We start from the raw sequence: 23,268 nt of genomic DNA, 5'->3' as shown, positions 1-23,268 counted from the left end.
ACCTCTGTGACCAGTAAGATCATGGAGCAAATCCTCCTGGAAGACATGTCAAAACATATGGAAGACAGAGAGTTGATTAGTGATAGAAAACATGGCTTCACCAAGGGCAAATCATGCCTGACTAATCTGATGGCCTTCTACAATGGAGAGGCTGGTGATAAGGGAAGAGCTAGAGACATCACCTACATGGATGTCTGTAAGACCTTTGATATGATCCCCCATAACAATCTTGCCACTAAATTGGAGAGATTTCAGTTTGACCAACAAACTGTAGATGGGTAAGGAAATGGCTGGATGGCCACATCCAAAGAGTTATTGTCGATGGTCAATGTCCAAGTGGAAACCAGTAATGAATGACGTCCCTCAAGGGTCCATACTGGAACCAATGCTATTTAATATCTTCATCGATGACATGGACAGTGAGATTGAGTGCACCTTAAGCAAGTTTACAGATGACACCAAGCTGAGTGGTGCAGCTGATTCGCTAGAGGAAACGGATGCGATCCAGAAGGACCTTGACAGGCTTGAAGAGTGGGTCCATGTGAACTTAATGAAGTTCTACAAGGGCAAGTGCAAGGTCCTGCACCTAGGTCGTGACAATGTCCAGTACCAGTACAGACTGGGGGATGAATGGATTAAAAGCAGCCCTGCAAGGAACAACCTGGGGATAATGATGGATGAAAAATTAGATGTGAGCTGGCAATGTGCCCAGAAAGCCAACAATATTGTGGGCTGCATAAAAAGAAGCATTGCCAGGAGGTTGAGGGAGGTGATTCTCCCCCTCTGCTCTGCTCTCGTGACGTCCTACCTGGAGTACTGTATCCAGTTCCGGGGATATGGACCTCTTAAAGCAGGTCTAGAGGACAGCCATGAAAAGATCAGAGGGTTGGAACACCTCTCCTATGAAGAAAGGCTGAGATATTTGGGGTTGTTAAGCCTGGAGAAAAGACGGCTCTGGGGAGACTGTATTGAGGCCTTTCAATATATAAATGGGGCTTATAAGAAAGATGAAGACATTTTACCAAGTCATGTAGTGACAGGACAAGGGACAACAGTTTTAAACTGAAAGAGGGTAGGTTTAGATTGAACATAAGGAAGAATTTTTTTTTTATGATGTGGGTGGTGAGACACTGGAACAGATTTCCCAGAGGAGTTGGGGATGCCCCATAATTGGAACTGTTTAAGGTCAGGTTGGGCAGGGCTTTGAGCAATCTGATCTAGTGAAAGATGTCCCTGTCCATGGCAGGGGAGTGGACTAGGTGGTCTTTAAAGGTCCCTTCTAACTCAAACAATTCTATGATTTTATGATTCTATTAAAAGGAAAAAAAATATTCTAAGAAGCCAACCTCTTCCCAGTTCCATACTTATTTCTGATATTGAATGCGAATATAAAGCATAAGTGTGATACCATGAACAAATCTCTTAATCCTTATTGATACAGAGCAACTTGTATCTTGGCAGCATGAGCAATATCACAGGTTTTCAGAAGCACTGCATGCATCGGTGCTACCCTTCAAGGTACTAATTCCTCTTCTTCCCTAGTCTCGAAGGTATATTGTGCAGTGAAAGTAGCATCATCTCCTAAAAAGCAGCTCACCTGTATGAAACCATAATACATTAAAATAAAATTAATCCAAGCCCTGTAGCACTGTAAAATAGGTAAAACATCTGGACAATTAACTACAATGGTAGGGTAAGGACATGAACCTAGTTTCAGGATAGTCAGGATGAGTCTGATTAAATGATAAAGGACACACACAAATGGAGCTCTAATCCTTATTTCACAAATCACACTTCAACACTCTTACTCATTTATTTGCTTGCATTATCAATAATCTGGCTTAGTGTTTTATCACTCTACTGCATTCCCTTTCAAGTCGATTACTTTGAATTAGAGTCTTGTCAGGCAATATGATGCCTGATGATACACACATGCTTCATCAATAGAGAGTGAAGATGATGTCACTCTAAAGCCAAGATCTCCTCTGTATAATCTGTGCAGCTGGCAGTCTCAGACCACTCAGGTGAGCTACTGATCTGTGTTGAGCTCTCTCTTGATTGAAGCACACTTCATAATATTTGAAGCCCTCTGATTTTCTAGAAAGTTTAGTTTGAGGTTTGGCTATGATCCAGTATGACTGCCTGAAATGCAATGTGTGAAGATCAAATGATCATGTTAAGATTAGATTTGTGAGATTCTTCAAACAGTGCTGATCCTGTGCTAATGTTGACATATTTGCTGTTTCTGAAGAGGTTTGGTCCTGAATGGTTCTGTTCCTTGCATAGACTGCAAGTGAAAAATATACACCAACCTTCAAAATGTTAATTCCTTCAAAAGGGGGCGTTGCAAGGCTGCATTCTCTTTTTTATTCTTTCAGTAAAATAGATATACAAGTTTTTTATGGGAGCCATTGAGGAAATGTAAGCTACAGGACCTTCATTCTGCATAAACATAGACCATTATGACCTACCTGGAAGGTGCTGGTTCTTTGTGACCTGTTCTTTATTACACCCATGAAGCACTATTGGGGTTTACTCAGTTTGAAAGAAACACAGCTACATATATCAATGAAATAATGTGATCATTGATTGTATATTACACTTCCTTTTATAAATCATTTATGGATAGTTAATAAACAGTTAACAAAGGTTAGGCATATGCACACATAGCAAAATTTATCTTCTACCACTCATGTATCTTATATACATAAAAATTAAGAACTTAATTAACACCCTTCACTCTTGTATTTGAGCATCTTTGTGTATAGTGAATAGAAACAGAAGGCTTCATGAATTTGTTGGTGCACTGATACTTCTGAGGTCATAATCCTGCTAGGCTACTGTATTTCTAAGTGCAATTTGGTACTGGCTCAGGAAAAAAAAAATATTTTTGCTACTTGTGCAATGAATTTTATAATTCGGGTTATTTACCTTTAGGATGATGTAGAAAGAATTACTCATTGATTAAAACATTCTTAATCATTTCTTAACCACCCTGACTGCAAAGGGGTAATAAATATGCCTGCATGTACCAAGTGTTTCTGAGCCAGGTCAAATGCTCTGACAACATCCTGGCTTATATCAGCAACTGACTATGCAGTAACTCTTTAAACTATTCATTTTTACAAAAATTAAGCTTATGTGCATGGTTTGCTTCCTAAAGCTGGCCTGAAATCCTTAACAATGGGCGGTCTCAGACCACAATTAAGGATTTCCACAGATTAGGTTTCAAGGAATCTTCCATTAAGCAGAGGGTGCAATGTCAAGTGTCCATCATCCGCCACTTTTCGATGACTCAGAATTTATTTCATTTCCTAGAGCTTGCTTAATACAATTCTCAACATGTCAATTTTATTTTATTTGACAATCTTTTTTTTTTTTCTAATTTTATCCAAAAATAATATAAAACAATCCTGCAATTAGGAAATTTCCCTCCAAATTCAAAGTAGACTTAAATCCTAGTTGGAATAATATTGGAAAAGCAAATTCACCTCTAGCCAGGATGCTGTAAAAAAGTATTCTTTATTTTAGATCAGCCTATAATGAATTCATTCAAAACAGTGATTAAATGCCTAGCTAGTGCTAACTGACACAAATATAAAACTTAGAATTTATTAAGATGTTGTATCCTTAAAACAATACAGAGCTGGATACTATGTTGATGTTCACACAGAAATAAATACATAGGCGCTTCAGAATTAAATATTTAACTAAATTGTATAAATCAATTTTGTGTGTATTTTTACTGGCTCGTGTTCTTCTCCTGATGTCCCATCAAACCCAAGTTTTATTTCAACACTCTTAATCCTTAAATTGCTTCAAATTGATTCTTTGTTGTTGTTGTTGTTGTTGTTGTTAAATCAAATTGTGATAAAAATGTTTCCTCCTTCTCCTTACAGATTTGGCATTACTTCTCTGAAGCAATTGGGCTAGAGGCCAAAGCTGTAGAAGAATCAGTCCTGGATCAGTAACAAGTTTTTATACACAAACACACTGTGATTTTAAAGTCTATTATCACATTTCTCTACAGAGCTAGAAATGGAAGCTTCCTTTCTTGGAAATGAGAAATTCCTATTTTCCCACTGGGGTACCCATCCTCTCTTTCAAATTCTGAAAACATATAGGAAAACAGATGCTTAAAGCCATTATGTCGTTTTTATGAACAAAAATGGCCTTTATAAGAAAAAAAATTGAAACAACAACTTTTATTATAGTTTATCCCCCAAAATGTAGACATTTATCTTCAATACATAAATATTTTTATTCAAAATACCATTATGAAACCCCATAATATTCATGTTCTACAGCCTCCATCCCTTTACAGACTAAAATGTCTATTTAGATTCCTTTATATAGTTCTCCTTTTTGGTGGGAGAAGTGCAGATTTCAGGACAGTTACTAATGAAATACAATCTGATTTTTTTCCCCCACAGAGAAGAAAAAGAGAATGGTGCTTCTGAAGTACAACTTCCGTGAGGCATCAATAGTTTATTTCCTTGAACAAACATTTAGATTTGCATCAGAACATTTTGACTCTAGACATGACAGTTGGGGTAGAAAACTTCGTTTTTGTAGAAAATGGAACTTTTTTTTTTTTTTGTAATAACCTTCAGTTAGCAGACATTTCAATATTCCAGTGAGGATGTTGGTGGTAATCCAGAAAACCATTTTAACCAGACCTCATCATTATTCAGTTCTTTTTATTATTACTGGAGATTTCAGTAGTGACTATACACCTGGGAAATGGGAGAGATCTTCAATCTCTTGAAGACTGACAAAGGACAGCTACAGTTTTCCAGAAGTGATTATAATGTGCTATGGGTTTATATCATTTATTTTTTCATTTTGTTTTGCTACGAAAAAATGATTTTATACGGAAAACATATGTATGTTTATGTTGCTATAAAACAGACACGATTTGCAGTATAGCTGACAATGTTGGTACAGAAAATAGACACTTTGCTTTCCCTAACTTTCTCAGCCAAGCTATACTACTTTACATTACATTAACATAGCTTTTCATGTTTAATATCCTTGCGGGGGAGGCTGAATGAAAAGAAGGAAAAATTGCCCATGCTTAATAATATTAGCATTTAAGTTGTCCCACTAGGCTTTAAAATTTGCACCTCATTAAAGCAAAGATTGAGCTTGAAGGACAGATTGCAAGGGGGTAGGAAGATGAGAAGCAATGAACACACCTTATTGAGGTAAATGGGGTAAGACAGCTCAATTTTGGTTTTTATGGTCTGATTTTTGAAAAATGTTTGTTTAGTTTGGTTGCCTCTAACGAAGTAAGAATGAGCTGAACTTTGAAATGGAGCCTAAACCCTTATTAAAACCAACAGTATTTAAGTGCTTTGTTTGAGGATTAGTGGCTTTGAGTGATGATTTCCAGCATGGTTGAATTAATAGAATATCAGTATTTTTATTAATAGTTTGAGAGTTCTATCTTACTTCAGATATTAAAATAAAATAAAGAAAGTATAGTTGATGTTTAACTGAAGCAACTTGAATTCCCTTTGGTAATTAATCTAAATGCTTTTATGGGGAGTCCCTTTAAAAATCCTTACAGTAGTACTTAGTATTTCCACATCATTTTCACAGACAACTGTAGGTAGTCAGTGCCTGAAAACCCGATCATTTCTAGCACAAGATCTAAATACAGAGGTTTGAACATAAAATAATCATAGAGAAATAGGTTAGATTTGGGGTTTTTATTTAAGCTGTGTACTTGATTTGCTTGCCTAGGCATAGACATCTGAGGTGCCCTACAGTATCTGAGAGACTCATATGAGGCTATCAGCCAGAATTAAGCCTTGTCTGCATGAAGTGGCCAAAAATGCCAACTGACACTAGATTCCTGTGTGTAACCAGCTGAAACAAATCCTTAGTGTCTTCCAGTCAAGCCAGTTAAGTTTTTTACAATGTCTATTGTTAACTCTCTGCACCAATAAGGATTCATGTTCGTGCCTGAGGTAGTTATGGACTGATTGTCAGATGAGCAGTGCTCATTTAAGGCAAAGTCTCAATAACATATAGGCTGACTGTATATCACTGTGCCTATATAGGATTGTCTTCCTCTTTCTCTGTTAATTTAGTAAATACAAACTCCACTGAAGTAATTTGAATGGATACATTGTCTCTTCTATAATGTATGCATCAGTTAATTCTCTAAAATAGTTTGAGCTTTTCATAGAAACATAGAATGGTTGAAGTTTGAAGGGACCTTAAAGATCATCTAGTTCCAACCCCTCTGCCAGGGGCAGAGACACCTCCAACTGGACCAGGTCGTTCAAAGTTCCATCCAACCTGGACTTGAATGCTTCTAGGGATGTGACATCCACACCTTCCCTGGGCAACCTGTTCCAGCATCTCACCACCCTCACAGTAAAGAATTTCTTCCTAACAGCTAATCTAAACCTACCCTCTTTCAGTTGAAAACTGTTACCCCATTCATCATATTCCTACACTCCCTGATCAAGAGTCCCTCCCCATCTTTCCTGTAGGCACCCTTTAAGTACTGGAAGGCTGCTAAAAGGTGGCTCCAGAGCCTTCTCTTCTCCAGGCTGAGCAACACCAACTTTCTCAGACTGTCCTCACAGGAGAAGCGCTCTAGCCCTCTGATCATCTTTGTGGCCCTCCTCTGGACCTGCTCCAACAGGTCCATGTCCTTCTTATGCTGGGGGCTCCAGAGCTGGATGCAATATTGCAGATGGGGTCTCGCAAGAGTGGAGCAGTCAGGGAAGAATCACCTCCCTTGACCTGCTGGCCACACTTGATGCAGCCCAGGATGTGGTTGGGTCTCTGGGCTGCAAATGCACATTGGTGGCTCATGTTGAGTTTCTCATCAACCAACACCCCCAAGTCCTAGTCCTCAGGGCAGTTCTCAATACATTCTCTGCTAGCCTGTATTTGTGCTTTTGACTCCTTGCTAACTACACTATTAATTTATCTATCTACTGCTACACCCTTGTTACAGGAAGGGAATGGGCAAATGGGGAACCAGCTGGCATATTGTCTTCCTATTCCAAACAGACAGAGTTCAGATAAATACTTAGCAGTTAATACTACTTCTAACCCTGAGACATGGTTCAAGGCCAAGTTTTCATGCACTAATTGTGCTGTTTCAGAAAAGCTTACCTCCTGGAAGCCACTTTCTGTTCACTGGAGTGGCTAAATAAACACAGTCTGTATGATTTGGCTCCCCAGATTAAATTATCTCTTTTGGATGCTTTGACTACTCAACCAATCCAGCTTTTTTTAAAAGAAAATAAACATGACAGTAAGGACTGTGTTTGGGCACAGAAAAGGGTCCACTTTAGAATGAAATTCTTGGAACACCAAAGTTGAAAGAAGGCTTGGTGTTGTGTAATTTTTCTGTCTTGTAGTGCTATTTAGGAGAAACAGCTGTTTGCAGACTATCCTCTCAGCAATACCACTGGAATTGGGATGGATGGAGGTGAAAAACAGTAAAGAAATTCTGTGTTTTGCTATCGGAAAAAAGGGACCAGAAGAAGGAATAGATTTAATTTATTTTCATTGGTGAATTGAGTATGCGTGAGGTTTTTTCTGACTTCATGGTGAGGAGATAGAGAGGATCTTTACAGATCTTCTAAACTGGAGAGCTGGGAACATAAAAGTGTTCTGCAAGTTATTATTTGTGAGTAATCACTTTTGATTCGTGTGCTTTGTCAAGTTCTTATGTTCTTATTATGATTATACAATACTCCTGGATCTGTGTTGTACCTAGCAGAATGCTCCTAGGAGAGCTTCCCTAGGAGTACTTCCTCATTCCCAGGATGGGCTGAGATATACTGCCAGAAGTTCATTCTGCCTTACAGATGACTGTTCCTTAAGTCACCTGGCTATGTCTCCACCAGGTAATAATGGGAGGTTGGTACTGAGCAAGGAATTTAGCCATACTGTGGATAACTAGACCTCAAGGGAAATTCTACTTGCTGGTCTCCACTGGCTATTTTTTGTTGGGAATATTTCCAGCCAGTTCAGAGCCAGCCCCAAAAGCACTTTTAGAGATAAAGAATGTGTATAGTAGCTCTTTTATCCTTTGAATCATCGCTGCAGTTCAGTTTACACAGCAACATAGGAGCAGCCAACATGCTGATTTAAAACAAGATATACACAAGTGTTCTGAAAATACCCTTACTGTATTATATTTTTCAATTATAGCTTTTTGAAAATCACAAGGGATCGAATCATCTCTCATTAAAGTAAAAAGACTCAATGAATTGACATTAATTTTACAGCACATATTTCACATGACCAGCATAATGCATGGATCTCTCATATTTTCTTTCATGAACTTTCTGGCACACTAGACACTCACTAAGAAGATATCAAATAAGAATGCATAAACTCTGGATTCAGATGCTTTTATTCTGTTAAAAATATGTCAGAACTTCATTTCAAGTTTCTGGTATGTGACCCTTGGATAACTGAATAATCCATTCCCTCTGGGTTGGAATTAATACTGGAAGAAATGTGAAAATAAGCATTTTCTTTGAAGACAGTCAATGTGATTAGAGCAAAGAAGTTATCTCAGTTATTAGGACACATGACACATATTCGTATTCCCTCATTTCCAAAAATAACTATCCTGGAAAAGAAGTAAGGCACTCAAGTCACCTGTATGGTTAAACTTAAGTGGTTCCTCTTCTTTTGCCTGAAATGACTGCCACATTTAAATTTTGGGAGAGCAATGAGCTCCCTTCTCAAAGGCTGATATGAAATGACTGAGTTCCCTGTAGTTATATACAATTTATAAAATTTATCAGGTACTAACACAGACCAGACAACAGAAGAAAATGTGTTATGAAAGGCATTCTTAGTATACTTTCCTCATTGGCTTTATAGTGACTGATCTTCTAAATCAATACTCACTTCTGCAGGCAATCCTTTGCCATCTCTTATTGTCTTTGGACCAAATCCTACCTTCATTTTTATCTGTGTGGCAATGCAAGGACAACGGATCTAAACACATACAGACAAAAGAGGAATTTTATCCAGTAGAACTTAGTGAATGCCCATAGTTTGACACCTTTTTAGCAATACTATTGAATACCTTTAGGGAGAAGAAGAAAAGAAAAAAGATTTTGGGGAATCACAAGTATTGGGTTTTATTTCCTGTAGTAAATCAGAATAAAACTAGAGACAAATACTCAAAGGCTAATACTTCTATCAGGCAGGAAATGGGGCAAAAGAAGCAGCATTAATGTCAATTGCTGCACAGAAATTGCACAGGGGAAAAAAATAAGTTTTCAGTAGCAAATGTAAAGAAACTAGCACAAGCAAAAAACCAATTTTACCTTGTCAAAGAAACCATAGCTATAATACCCACAGTGAACTCGGCTTCCAAACAGACAGTCCCTGCAGAAAGAAGGAAGGCTCCCAATGACTGTCTTTCAAATGCAGTGCTCAAGGAAGCAGGGTTCCCTTCCCAGTGTTTCCAAAACGAGCTCTTTGCTCCCCAGACACAAAAAGAAAAGCAGCTGTATGTCCCCTAATGAGTTGTACATTATTAACTAAGCTTCCTTAAATAAATATGCCACCTACCTTTAAATTTCTCTGTAGGCTTTCTTTTTCTTTTGGAAAAAGTTAATATTATCCCTAGACTTCTGATCTATGTATATTCAAGCATCCTCCTCTTCAAGTCAACGGAAATCTTCAACACACCAGAAATATGAGATTAGACTCACTGGTTGGTTAGTTTTCTAATTATTCAATAACTCCTCAACTCAGACTATATCACTATTGTTATCTTGTATGTGCCAAAAGTTAATTTCTGAAAACAAATTACTATCAGAAAAAAATTGCATTCGGAAGATATTATTGAGTGCTTTGTTCTTTTAGCACATTTTGTCATGGTTAATGTGTCTTTTTAGAATGATCTGCCTTAGAATTATCAGGGGAAGCAATTCTCCCCCTTCCCCCCCCCCCCTTTAGCTGATTGCCATATAGGTGGTCCTTTCATGAATTTTTATTTGACACATTTTCCACTTTTCCATCATGTTCTTACTGTGTAAAGAGAAAGCCTTTTACAGCTCAGAGAAAAGTTTCAATGACAAGTACAAAAGACTAACAAGAAGAAAAAATCCTGCATATAACAATCCAAAGAAACCCCTCATAGCATAATGTCCACAGTGATGTCAGCTTCAAAATATCCTCCATTCTGATGAAAAGAAAAAGCCAATTAGACAAGTTATCCCAAAGCAATGTCAAAAGCCTACAAATTACAGTAGCTATAAAACCCAATCCCAACAGACTTCTACAAACATGTAAATTAATGCCATTGAAAAGCAATGTAATCAGGTCTCATTTATCATTATAATATCTTCTGATATTATAATATCTGCTGAGACCCGATAGCAATCTATATACATCATAGGCAGTTTATTTAAAGCTGTAACAACTGCTACTTGAGCTGCTCCGAAAACAGCTGTTTTAATTGCCCCAGAAGTAAGCAGGGAAACTGAAATTCTAAAAGTGACCTATTGCACTATTTTTTCAGGCTAAACTATAATCAAATGCATTCATTTCCAAGGTGTATGGAATAGATCAAAGAGCAAGAAGCTTTGCTTTTCCAAAATTACAACAGGTTTTAAATCTCTTCTGAATCTAACTTAATACTGGAAACACCTGAAAACTCACAGATACTGTGCTTCAAATATTTTTGAGACCAGAGATAATAAATTAAAGATTGCTTTACACTTCAGTGTGGGCACACTCCTACACTATGTTGAAACCATTACTTCCAATTGCAGTCAACGATCATGCTCTTTCTGGACCATTCATGATAGATAAAGAAGTAAGGGTTGAGATTTTGGCTGTAACAATCTCTAAGTCCTAGGGACTCTCTAAGGTTGGAACAATATTATGTTATTTCAACACTATTTCAAAATAACTGTTGAAAGAAAAGCCTGAACTATCTGAATGAATTAAAAAAACACTGAGCTGTCAGGATCTTTACTGTGTTTTTCTGCTAATTCCTTACTTCACTGTGTATAAGTTTTGAAAACAGACAACATTGTCTCACTGCAAGTCTCTGTCAGTGAAGAGCAGAAAGCAAAGCAGAGGAGAAATAAGAATGACTCATTTTAGTGCTTTCTCCAGTAGATTTGGCTTCCTTACTGGTAAACAAAGCAAAATCAATCTCATCTTTGCCTGTAAAGCATTCAGAAACTATTTTTCCTTACCAAGCGTTTGGATCTGCATGTTTTTCTTCTGTGGAAATTGTTAGTAGCAAAGATACGTAGTTTAACACTCAGAAGCCTGTCAGATAAGCCCTCAACATAGTTCATCCACTCTTCTTATAGAGATTTCCACCCTGCATGCCTAGGTACTGGTGCCTAAGCCTCTGTTTCTGAAGTCTGTTAAAGCAAACCCATTTTCACTGGTAAGTCAAGCTTGAATACTGGATCAGAAACTGAAATAGTTGATGTGCCAGGGCAGAGAGCAGGAGGGAAGAAGGGAGGAGAGCTGGGGGCAACTCCAGTGTTGGGCAAACCTGGATTTGCCAAAGATGTCTTTGAGTGTATTGGTCAAAATTATAATTAGTACATTATTCCAGACTAAATATACATATGCATCTTAAGATAACATCTCATAAGAAGTATGAGAGAGAGAGAGAGATTAGCAATGTTTTATATAAACATAAAACATTGACAATTTGATTTCTAAAAGCTGGATCCTGCAAATACAGGAGATTCAAAAATCTGTAGAGATTTCTTTTAAAGACAGACAAGACATTTGGGATTCATCTCATGCTGCTGTTTTGGAACAAATTTGTTGGAAATTTTTCTCCAGAACATTATCTGGTCTGTTTTAATTCAGTGTTGGGGGAAGGTAAACTGGGATCAAACTGGTGATTTCAATTTTTCCTCTTCCAAATCCAAACTTGCCTTGCAGATTTGGTATTCAAAATTTTTATCTTACTGTAGCTTTCTCAGGATTGTCTGATTGGAATTTTAAGCCTTGGCACAAATATCCTCTGAAAGAAGTGAAGAGGTGGGACATATGCTTCCAAAAATACCTTAGGAATAGACAGAGCATGTTAACAGGCCGTAATTACTCACAGCCAGAAATCTTTGCCTCTGGGGAAAATAGGCCTCCTGAATTTCATTCAGTGACAAATATTGACAAGCGCTGTGCCACACTGTGTTTTTCTGACATAGTTTTGTCTAGAAGGTAGAACAGAGTAATATCAAATCAAGGGCAGCTTGGATAATGTTGTGGTTCAGGGAGGAAAATCTTTCATTACGTTCCCAGTAAATGAGAGACAAACGCAATGAACATCATCTTGCAGACAGCTTAGTCAGACCCTGTCAGTGCACCTGGTGCTCTCTTGCACCTCTCCAAAACACAGTTTGTAAAAGAAGGAGGAGCACATACTATGGATGCAATTTGTATTGCTTCTTGTGTGAAACGAACAGTGGGGCAAGGCTTCCTGCACCCTCCTCTTGGCCCATCCCTCACCATCCTTTCACGCTCTCTCCTGCCTTGCATGATTGGTTAGTCTGTTTGGAAGGCATCCTGCTGGTCAGGACTCACATCTGGTGTGTGCAGAGAGGAAGGGAGAGACAGAGGAAGGCAGAGACAGAAGAAGGGAAATGGGGCATCAGCTGTGGGGAGGGAAATGGTCTTGGTTCTTGGTAGGCAAAGTAGGAAAACATGCTGGGATCTGAAGCTTTATGAAAGACATTTTCCCTCGTTGAAAGCTATGAATATCTGTCCCTTTAGAATTAAAACATTTTAGCAGAGCTGGAGTAAGGCTTGACTTGTCTGATGATAGTTTATTTCCTAAAGTTTTTCCCAGACCCTGAGCCTTAGGGTCTTTTTCCAGTTCATCCTTAATGATAACTTTAATAAGTCTTCATACTAATTTTACTTGTATTAAGCCACCAAGTGGTCTAAGAATTAGAGGTTTCTGATTTTGTTTTACTTTATTCAACAGAGATGGCCTTGGGTTTAGCTTCACTATTCCCAGGTGCCAGCATAATCTTACTCCATATAGGTGAGGATCTCTAAGTCAAAAAGAACTATGTTTTTCCACCTACCTATATATCTGGCTATATAAAACCTTGCTAAAATTTACAACCTCTATCAGCCTGTGAATATTCCCGGCAGTGTGTCAGCTGAAAGTAAAGCCACCTTGGTATGGATGCATTAAACCACTTTCTCTAATCTGGTATTTTGCATTTTGCTTGTTGGGGCAACCTCCTGAGATACAATACGTGGTTTTCATTAAGGCCCAAAGCTTTTGATTTTTTTTTTTTTTTTTCCTCAAAGCATATTAAAATCTTATTCAGTAACAGGATATTTATGAACCACATATCAGAAATGGCTATTTTTTATTAATAAAGAAATAACAGCAAATCCTATGCAATTTGGAAGAGCTTCTTTCTTGAGTCGTGGTGATAAGTACTCAATAAGATAAGATATAAAATGTCTTTAAATATTTTATAATATTTGGCTGAAAATCCATCTGATCCTGGTGCCTGCCTTAAGCTCAAAGATGATTTTTTTTCTATTTCTGATATGAAAATGACTGCATGTAGATGTACTTTCAACTGCTTGTGTGTGTGTATGTTTGTAAGTGAGAGATACTGACAGAGAAGAGATTTAAAGGTACAGTATATATATGTTATATATGTGTGTATGTGTATGTACTTTAAGTACAGTACTAGTACAATTCTGATACAAAATATGAGGAACGGGAATATTGGCTCACACTGATAACTATCTATTCTTCTCAATCTGTGCCTCTCTATATGAAACAGATGGTTTGATATTTTGTAGTGATATAGTAAGCATTCCCTCGTCTCAAGCCAAATCTGCCATCGGCAAATTCGTTCCTGCTGTAAATTATAACTCAGTTGTCAAATTAAGAATGTGACGTTATAAGAGACCTTGTAGCACTAAGCAATAATTTACTCATCTCTCTGATTGTATCCTACTAATTTTTGTTGTGTCCTTCAGACAGATGCCTTTCCCATGCTGCGAGGTTAAGAGACATACTTCTCTCTGCTCCCATTTCTTCCTTGTCACTAAGTTGATTTACTCCTCCCTGGATTTATCTGTTCTCTAGGCATGTTTGCTCAACCCCACTGAGAGTAACATCTTTCTGCCCTTGGAGCTAAGAAAAGCCACTGAACTTCTACTTCACAAGAAAAAGAAGAGAAATACATGATCCTGTTAAGATATCCAAATGGTTCTAACATATTATTCTTTACCTTTCAAAGACATTGATTATTGCTATTCATAAAAATGAGGCATGTCTTTTTTCTAGCAACAGCTATTAAACTAAAAGAATATCATAGGTACAACATTTAAATGTTATCCTACAGCTGCAGATGGGAGAAAACAGATACATGGTTATACTGTGTGAGAAGAAGGGGTTGTGGCATTCTCTTTCTCCTCATTTACATTCTCAAAAATAAATAGATGTGGGATTTACAAATGGTCAGTCCGTTCAAGATGGAAAATTCCTTACTCATTCCCTGCTTTCCCCATAATCAATAAAAAATTCAAACTGTGCTACCACCAGCATCAGGGAGTCAGAAAAAAAAGGTTTCAAAATTTTTAAGGTAAAATGAGAAGACAACACGTAAAGTAAAATGATAAATTCTTGCTGATAAACTGTTCAAACATTCAGAAACCATTTTGCAGTTTTAATGCCAGAATATTCTCTGCCTTTAGTAGTAATCTTACTTAGACATAAAAATGATGCTTTACACAAACAGTAGAAACTGTTTCTGATGAAATTCTACTTTCAAAGAAGACAATGAAAATTTGGTCTTCGGGGGTTATTACTCATGGTTCCTGATCAAAAGATATTAAAAAGTGATTTATGGGTAGAAAATATACAAATAACAACAGCATTTCTATGATGTGCTCTCTAGAAATTCAAATATTTCCCATGGTTATCTGTGTATATATATAGTGGGAAGAGTCTAGCCTGAACATATCTTATACTAGGCAAGAGAATATGAATAAAGGTTACATGGTTTTCAAACTCAAACTCACCTAGCAGTAAACATTACCTCACAACCACATTAGCATGATTTTAGCACAGCGCCATTTTAGAAGCTCACAGTGAATTTTTATTTCTGCTATGACCTTTCATCCTCCATCCGCTTTTCACCGTGACTAGTTTCTATTATATTTCCAAACAGGAGCAGCCTTCTTCCCACTCTCTTGGGAGTCTGTTCATATTGAACCCCGCTCCCAAAAGGCAGTGTGGATAAGGTACACTGATGTTAGTTTCTCTACCCCACTTTGTTAAACTCCTACTCAAAAGACCAGATTCTCAAGCACCCATACTTTATATCGCATGCAGTACTAAACCTCAGTTACATACTATGAAATCTCCCCACTTGTAAGCTGTAATAGACCCACACATTACTTCAGAAAACTTGAAATAATTATGTCTCTTGTGATTCATGAGAGTCTCGGGGAACTCCAGCATTAAGCGTGATGTAGCCTGCACAATTTGCACATTGCTGGTTGGCTCTAGAGAGGGCTAATGTTAAACAGTGTGAATATGTTGTTACTCTATGACACCTATCTTCAAAGTCATAGGTCAATGCCTGGCTTTCTTTTATGAGTAACACAGATGTAGCTTGTGTAGTCACGTAATTGTGTGGTCACACAATAAAATGCCAAATGAAGGCAAGGTGTCGTGCCGTGCCAAAAAACTCTCCCACAACTTTCACTTTCAAACACCTCCTGCTCCACATAACACATTCTCTTCTATTCTTGGTCCAAAGCTGCCATTTTGCCAATCCCTCTTTCCCAAACCCTTAAGTTTCTCTCATTTTTTCCTCAGCACTGAATTTTGGGCAGGGGTGATGCTCCTTTATTGCTGTGCCAGCTGAATCACTCAAGATGCATGATACCTGGAGAAAGACCCAAACATGGATATGTCCTTGCATTTTAGCACTTACAAAACTGAGTGAGAAGATGTCTGATTTGTAACTAGTAGGAAGATTGCCTTTTGCTTGCAGTAGACTTTTTGTACGTTCTGTTTTGAAACGTCTTTCACAGTCTTCATTTTTGTGTGGAGCATGATACACATCAGGAGGTGAGTGCGTATGGTAGAGACAGGATTAGGAGTACACTTAGTTTGGAGACACAGGAATGAAAGATTTGTCTGAGTGGTATCTGACCCCTGAGGCATCTATTTCTCTGACAGCTTTTTAACCCTAAATACTTAAATGAAACTGGGGGGAAAACACCATCAAAAGCACAGGCACAGCAAGGAGAGCAATTCTGCAATATTCTTCTCATAGGTTAAGCAGCGGGATGGCAATACCATGGTGATGTATTTGAGTTTTATGAAAACTTTACATCTTTTTTTTTTTTAGTTTTGTTTTATTTTAGTTTTGGGCTGAACAAAACTACTGGGAATTTCACAAGACTTTTTGTTTCTCCTAAATTTAAGCCATTGATTTTTCAAGGGAATTGTAACAAAAAATGTGCATTTCTAACTAAATGAAAGCCTCTGCTATGCAAATAATAATGATTCTACCTTGAAAGTAATTCTTGCCCTGCTTTTATGATTATCAGGGGAATAAAATTCAAAAAGAAACAAAGGGGAAAAAAAAGAAACAAAAGAAAAGAAAGATCCATGAGTATCAGCTAGCTGAGAACTCAAATTTTGTTAAGACTCAAATAGAACTGGTATGTTTGAAGTTTTGGATTCTGAGTCTAGGCATACTTAAGGTTGAATAATAAAATACTTTATTTCACTATTCATCCAACAATAGTCCTGGACTACTAAACTCAAAACAACATTTATCAGCCAGTTCTTACATAGAAGTGCTGCATTTAGCTTGCTATGACTAAAATGAAGTTATTTCTTTCTTTATTTGTAGTATTAGAGCCACTCTTTTGTCATTTGTTTACAGAAAGATGTTAATTTGAGGTTATTTTAAATTAAAATTAGATTGTAATTTTTTTTAATTTCATGCCATTTGAAATAAATACTGAACAAAACACACATGCTTGAAGTGTGTTTTTCACAGTATGGAGGACAGACAGACGAGGCTGAATAGCACCTTAAAACCATGAGCATGGAAAGGAAACCACAGTACCGGAGACCTAAAGCAAACCAGCAGCTGCAGCTTGTAGTCTGAATTAGACATGGATAATGCGTGGAGTTTGTCACAGCAGAATAGGCAAAACCAGCCAAGGTGATGGACAGACAAAACCAGCTCCAGAGTGTGAGTTTCCTCTCTTACCTTAAGCACTCTCACAGGATAGAGTGGGTGACCATTTAAAATTCCAATTGACAACTGAGGAAATCTAGACAATCTCTTAGGCTCAATTTTACTTTTTACTGGCTAGGTAAATAAAGAAAATCCCATTTTATTTTAAATTAATTGTCTGGATTCCCTCTGTTATGCAGAACGTAAACATTTCAGCAGGTTTGGAACAGGAGCTGACAGTGAGCTGAACAGGACATTTTAGAAGTTCAAATTTTATTTGTGTTCCAAATTCAGGCATGGAAAGAGCTACCCCTAAAGTAAAACACAGCATGGGAAGCATCGTTTTGCTTTCCAACGTTCTTTTCATGTTGACGATAAGTAGCAGATGTAATGTGCTGATTATGATCTACGAAGATTGGCAGAGAGAGTGTAGATTGAAGCTTTACAAAATGGCCTCCATCCTGCCTCATTTTAGTGTATTATCTCCCATTACATGAAGCCATCCTTCTAAAGTAAATGCTGACATTGTCCATATGGGAAAAGGGATGCGTTTGAAAGCATCTTCCCAGAGGGTGAGCCTGTTTGCCTTTTTTTAGGTGTTTCCACCTTCAGGGAAGCAACCAGCATCATTCACAATTGTTAGAGGAACATCAGACTGAATAGCCCTTGGCTTCTGAAGTAGAAACTGTTTAGCCCTGGCTTTAGCAAAGAATATAAAATTGGATGTTGATTCCTAAGTAGCTCATTTCAGTTCAAATATACTTCTCACTGTGACGACCTCTGCCACTCGTGCTGAAGTGTAATAATAAAGAACAAACAAACCTAAAGACCTTGGTGTCTGCCAGAGGTAGATGCAATACGTCAAACATCTACTCATGATAAGACTTTTCTGAAATACTGCTGCGTCCGTGATAGCAACCGGGGACAAAATATTCCCATTTTCCTCTCAGATAGAAAAGGCTGCACTTTCCCCTCCTCCCTGTCTTAAATATCACAGCCTTGGGGCACATCATTTTTGCAGTGCATAGATGATGTCCTGTCTCATTTGCTGCATCTAATCTTCTGAAAAGCTCATGTGATTTTCAGCTTTGTCCAAGCATTTTCTGAAAGTGTCTAATTTTGTCTTGATGGAAATGTAATTTCTTAGTTCACTAATACAACCATTCACTTTAGCCATTCCTTCTCTAATTTTAAAGATTATGCCTTCTTCTGATCTCATTATTATTACACTTGTCATTCAAAATGAGAGGAGGAGGGAAAGAATTGGAATTATGGCTCCCTGATGAATTCCATCTGTGCTTATGGAAATCAGGGATGTGGTGTTCATGTTGAAGTGTCACCACAGCAAAAATAGAAGTCAATTCAAGAGCAATAAAATACCCAAGTTTGGAAGGCCAGCACCATGATAATGAGAGGCATATATTTTTCTTATTATCTACAGGTGCTACTATAACACCTAAGAACCACTGTCACAGCAAGACCACAGGGGAATAAAAAAAAAAAAAATCCATAAAAAAACCCCAAAACAACATCAGCAGACACTTATTCCTGTCTCTTGTTTCTTTCACACAATTGCATATAATTTTCACTGTCAGTTAGACAATTTCCAAATTATTCTCATTTCATAGATCCCACCTGTGCCACAGAATAGGATTTTGCACCAAATACAATACAGCTCACTCTGTAAACAATAATAATTTACACCATAGTAAGTCACATCAAGATGGACAGTTTTTAATTAGTTCTCAGAGCAAGGGGAATTCAGAAAACCTATCTGTCTCTCCCATGTCTTCTGAGTTGTAAAGTTCAATCCATCTACATAGAAAGTTTTGGTTCTTACCACGGTATTTTAAGACCAAAGTCTGTCAATAACCAATCCATTTTGTACCCTTGAGTGAGGAAAGAGCTTTGATTTCTGCAGTAAATTAATTCACTGACAGAGAAGGGATTTTTTTTTTTAGCTTTCCTATCTTAGGATCTCACTCACACATGCACACACATACATACACACACATGAAAAAGACAAATTTAGCAACAAAAAATATGTCACATATGTCTCAATAGCTATATGCCTAAGGCCTTGAGCATAGATTTTCTCTAGCCCATTTCTTCTTTGAATGGGTATTTCCAAATTATTAAATACAAAACCTGACTTTAAAAAAGAAAAGTTACTGGAAGTTGTCTGCTTAGTACTGTGAGAACTGAGGTCCAGCAAAACAGGAAGAATAGTTACTTTAATCTTCTATTTAGGAAAGGCAGAAAGTCAATACTGGATCCACCTTTATGATAATGAATGTACAACTACATGGTCATAATACTCATAGCAAAACAAGATTGGGTGAAACTGCAGAGATGTCTTCTGACCCCAGTTCAGAAATAAATTCTAGGTCAATAATTCTATCAGCCATAGGTCTTTAGCCACTTGGTCCATAAAATTTCTTAATGTTGAATTTTACTGCCTACCTCCGGAAAAAAATAGAGTAGTTATCTAAATAGAAGTGTTTTAGAATAAACAACGAAAGAAGCAGAGTAGGGCCAAGTGGATAGAAACTTCAAAAAAGGATCACTACCACGAGGCTTATGGTAAGATGTAACAACTGCTATTTCCTTCTAATTTATGATGTGTGACATTAATCTCTATCTTTGACTTTTACCTTGGCCCCATTCAGTTTTGGGACAATGCACATGTATAGCCTTTTCCTTATGAATTTCCTTATGAAGACATATACTAATACATAGAAAAGTCTGTCTTAAAGACATGGCTAATCAGGCTACAAGTAGAATGAAAATTTGTAAAGGGTTTTTTGCCTCACCATGACTTGACAAGACCACTATGAAGACCTATATTTCACACAATGGTTAGGACAGACAATTGTATTACATGTAGACATGGCAGAGCTGGGCATTGTTAGCCACCAGTAACACAAAAGGCTCGTCAACGAGGGCGATGATGGTGGGCGAGACAAACACAGCAGGCCTATACCATTGCAAGTTCACTGTTACCCAAGTCAAAATTACCTTGGAGCATGTCAAGGCATATACTGCAAACTCATTTTTGCCTGCTGAATAAACATGCCTGTGTTCACATTTTGAAAACCAGGCTTAGCAATCTGAGGAAGTTTCTGGAAGAAGCAGATGTCAGAAAAACAATTTGAAAAAATAAACGATCATATATATGATATAAAGTGTATATATTAAAAATACCTTCCCTGTGTTACCAGTATATTAGGATATTGAAATTGAAAGGATGTTATTTAAGTTGCTGTTGATTTCCAACCTTGTCCTCAGCACAGACAAAGAAAATAGACTACTCAGTTGCAGTTTTGTTTATAGGCACTTACTTGCATTCAGTGAGACTGCAATCAGTCACTAAGCTATCACACAACTCTTTTTCTCTTGTTTTGGAATGACTTTTCTTTTTTGTTATGTAAATAACTGCAAGGTGGATATATCAAATAAGTGGCTTTTGTAATCTCACAGGTATATGAGATACCAAGTGCTCCTCTGCAAACTTCTCAGTCTTCTTACATTAATGAGCAATGTCAGTGTGTTGCATAACATATAAAATACCAGCAAAAATCCACGGTGTTGGACTAGGGAATGAACACTGCTGGGAGACTTAACTCAAACTGCCTTAATCTATTGGTAGTATTTAAAAACACTGCTCTATCCAGTTTGACAGCCTAACCACAGGAAAGGAGCAAACCAAGTTATTGCTCTTCCATATAGATATTTTCATCTTAAAAAAAAAGACACTGTTGTTTGTTTGCATGATTGTTTCACCATACAGCAACTTTCCTCTGCTTAGAAGTACAAGACACTACTTCAGAGAAAGAGGAAAACCCAAGCATCTGGATCACCACTGTGCCATGACACAATGGACAGTTGAAGAACAGCAAAGGAATCAGAAAGCCAGACACAAGCACAAAGACCTAAACCCTTCGTTAGGAAATGATGAGGAAAGTACTTAAACCTGTACTTGACATTTAGCAGTGTTTGAGTGTCTTTGACTGTAATTGATGCATGTGCATATTTAACAGGCACGTATTTCAAAGACATTCCTAAATAAGAATATTATCGTCTAATGGGTGTTGTTACAGCCCTGAAGATTGAGACATATGAATGAAGCAAGGTTTTCAGGGAGAGATAATACCTGCTACAGCTGAGAAAAATTGGTCTTTTGATATAGAAGCCTTCTCGGCTTTGGAACCAACTCTGAAAGATTATCTGCTTTGTCTAACTGTATCAATTTTTTTTATAAGAGATATTATCTCTCTACAAACTATTCTGTAATGGGACTTCAGAGTTCCATTCTATTCTGAAAAGTGACTCTGTACAAAACCATCCATACTCCAGAAATCTCTACCTCGTGTGTACACAATCATTTCTACCAAGAGGAAGTTTATCCTTCAAGAGCAAGTACATCTGGAGCTCCTGTTATTGTTTTTCCCTTGACATAGTTAAAAGAACATTGTGCTTTGTAAAGAAGATGAGAGTTTAACCGTGTACATTGTGCTAAAGTTTTAAGTAAAGTTCAACAGCAATGCTGGTAGTTCTGAGGTATAGAAGCATCAATGGGAGTGCGAGCTGGGTTCTACTCCCACTTGTGTACCAAGCTAAGCGGCTAGCTGCATTTCCATTGCGACAGAAAATTCTACTCTCAAGATTCTTATTATTTTTTTTACAAAATTCATTCTCAAGATAGTATTTTACACAGCAGTAGTGATAATTAGAGAATTCAAATGAAAGAACAAAGTACTGTAAGGCTGCAGGGAAAGTCTTTACATCAGTTTTATATAACCTTCATCTTAATATCATAAATTAATGCAGTTATGCCTTAAACAGTTAAACAACATTGCACATGTGGCTTTTGAGGAGCATTAACACAAAACCGTATTAAAGTGAAAAAATGTTACTGTGGATATATAATTGAAACAATTACAGTGTCACAAGCTCCCATACAACATGGATTTTAGTGTAAAAGCCTCTCCTCTTTGAATAGCATACTTCAAAGCTTAGGAGTCCATGCAATGAACTTTGGGAAGCTCTTAATCCTTTTCAGTTTTGTCTTTTTTTTTCTTCTTTTTTGCCCTTTTTTTTCCCTTGAAACATTTGTGGACAAAGTTTTACAATATGCAGATAGTGATTATTAATTGTTATTGTTCAGTGTAACGGTTTCAATGTGGCTTGTATATATATATAATTATAGAAAAATACCTTGAAAGTTTAGCTTTAAATCATGTTACTTAAATGATTAACACACAAGCGGACTGATTTACACCTATGCAACCTCACATGTATATGAGGGCAGAGCCAAAAATAAATACCTGTGATGCTCCTCATATAATGAAACCAACCCTTGTTATATCTTAATATTTCTCATTTTATAACCTTTGTTTTCTTGCTATGCGTAATCACATGGAGTTTCACAAATCTGCAGACACTATAGAGTAATCTCTGCTTTCTGATACCTGACTTCTTCCCTCCTCCCCTATCAAAATATAATATGTCAGTTCAGAAAAGACGTGTATGATATAGTGCCTAGCAAAAATTACTAATCCCAGAGAGCTAGAAATATATGCTACAAAAAAAAAAAAACATTGGAAAAGCTGCTCTCAAATTAAAATAATATTAATATAATAAAATAAATATAAATCCAAGTGTGTATAATAACACTGTAACTCCATCAGTCATAAATCAGGAAAGCAAATAATGAATGATTTAATGTTGCCACAAGAGACTAAAATCTCAACCGGTAATTAATTATAGGTATACTAGTAACTGATTTAGAAAGCCAGGTTGTACATTTATTTTTCCTATATTTTGTCAACTGGGCTTTTCGTTTGCAAAACCATGGGATGGCATGAAGCCAGATTCATTGTAAATTTGGACAGAATCCCTTGGGCTTTTTCCAGTTCTACAAGGGGTGAACTGAAGCATATTCAGTTTCACAAAGCTGTGAGAGCCATATTTTGGTGTAGCAGGCAAAAATGGTGGTTTTAGCTAAGGCATGCTTCTAGTCTCTACCCTTAAATTTGAACCCCCA

This window comes from Vanellus vanellus (assembly GCF_965231255.1).
Source record: "Vanellus vanellus genome assembly, chromosome: 1".
NCBI classification, from domain to species: domain Eukaryota; kingdom Metazoa; phylum Chordata; class Aves; order Charadriiformes; family Charadriidae; genus Vanellus; species Vanellus vanellus.
Note: the sequence above shows the minus strand (reverse complement) of the source record.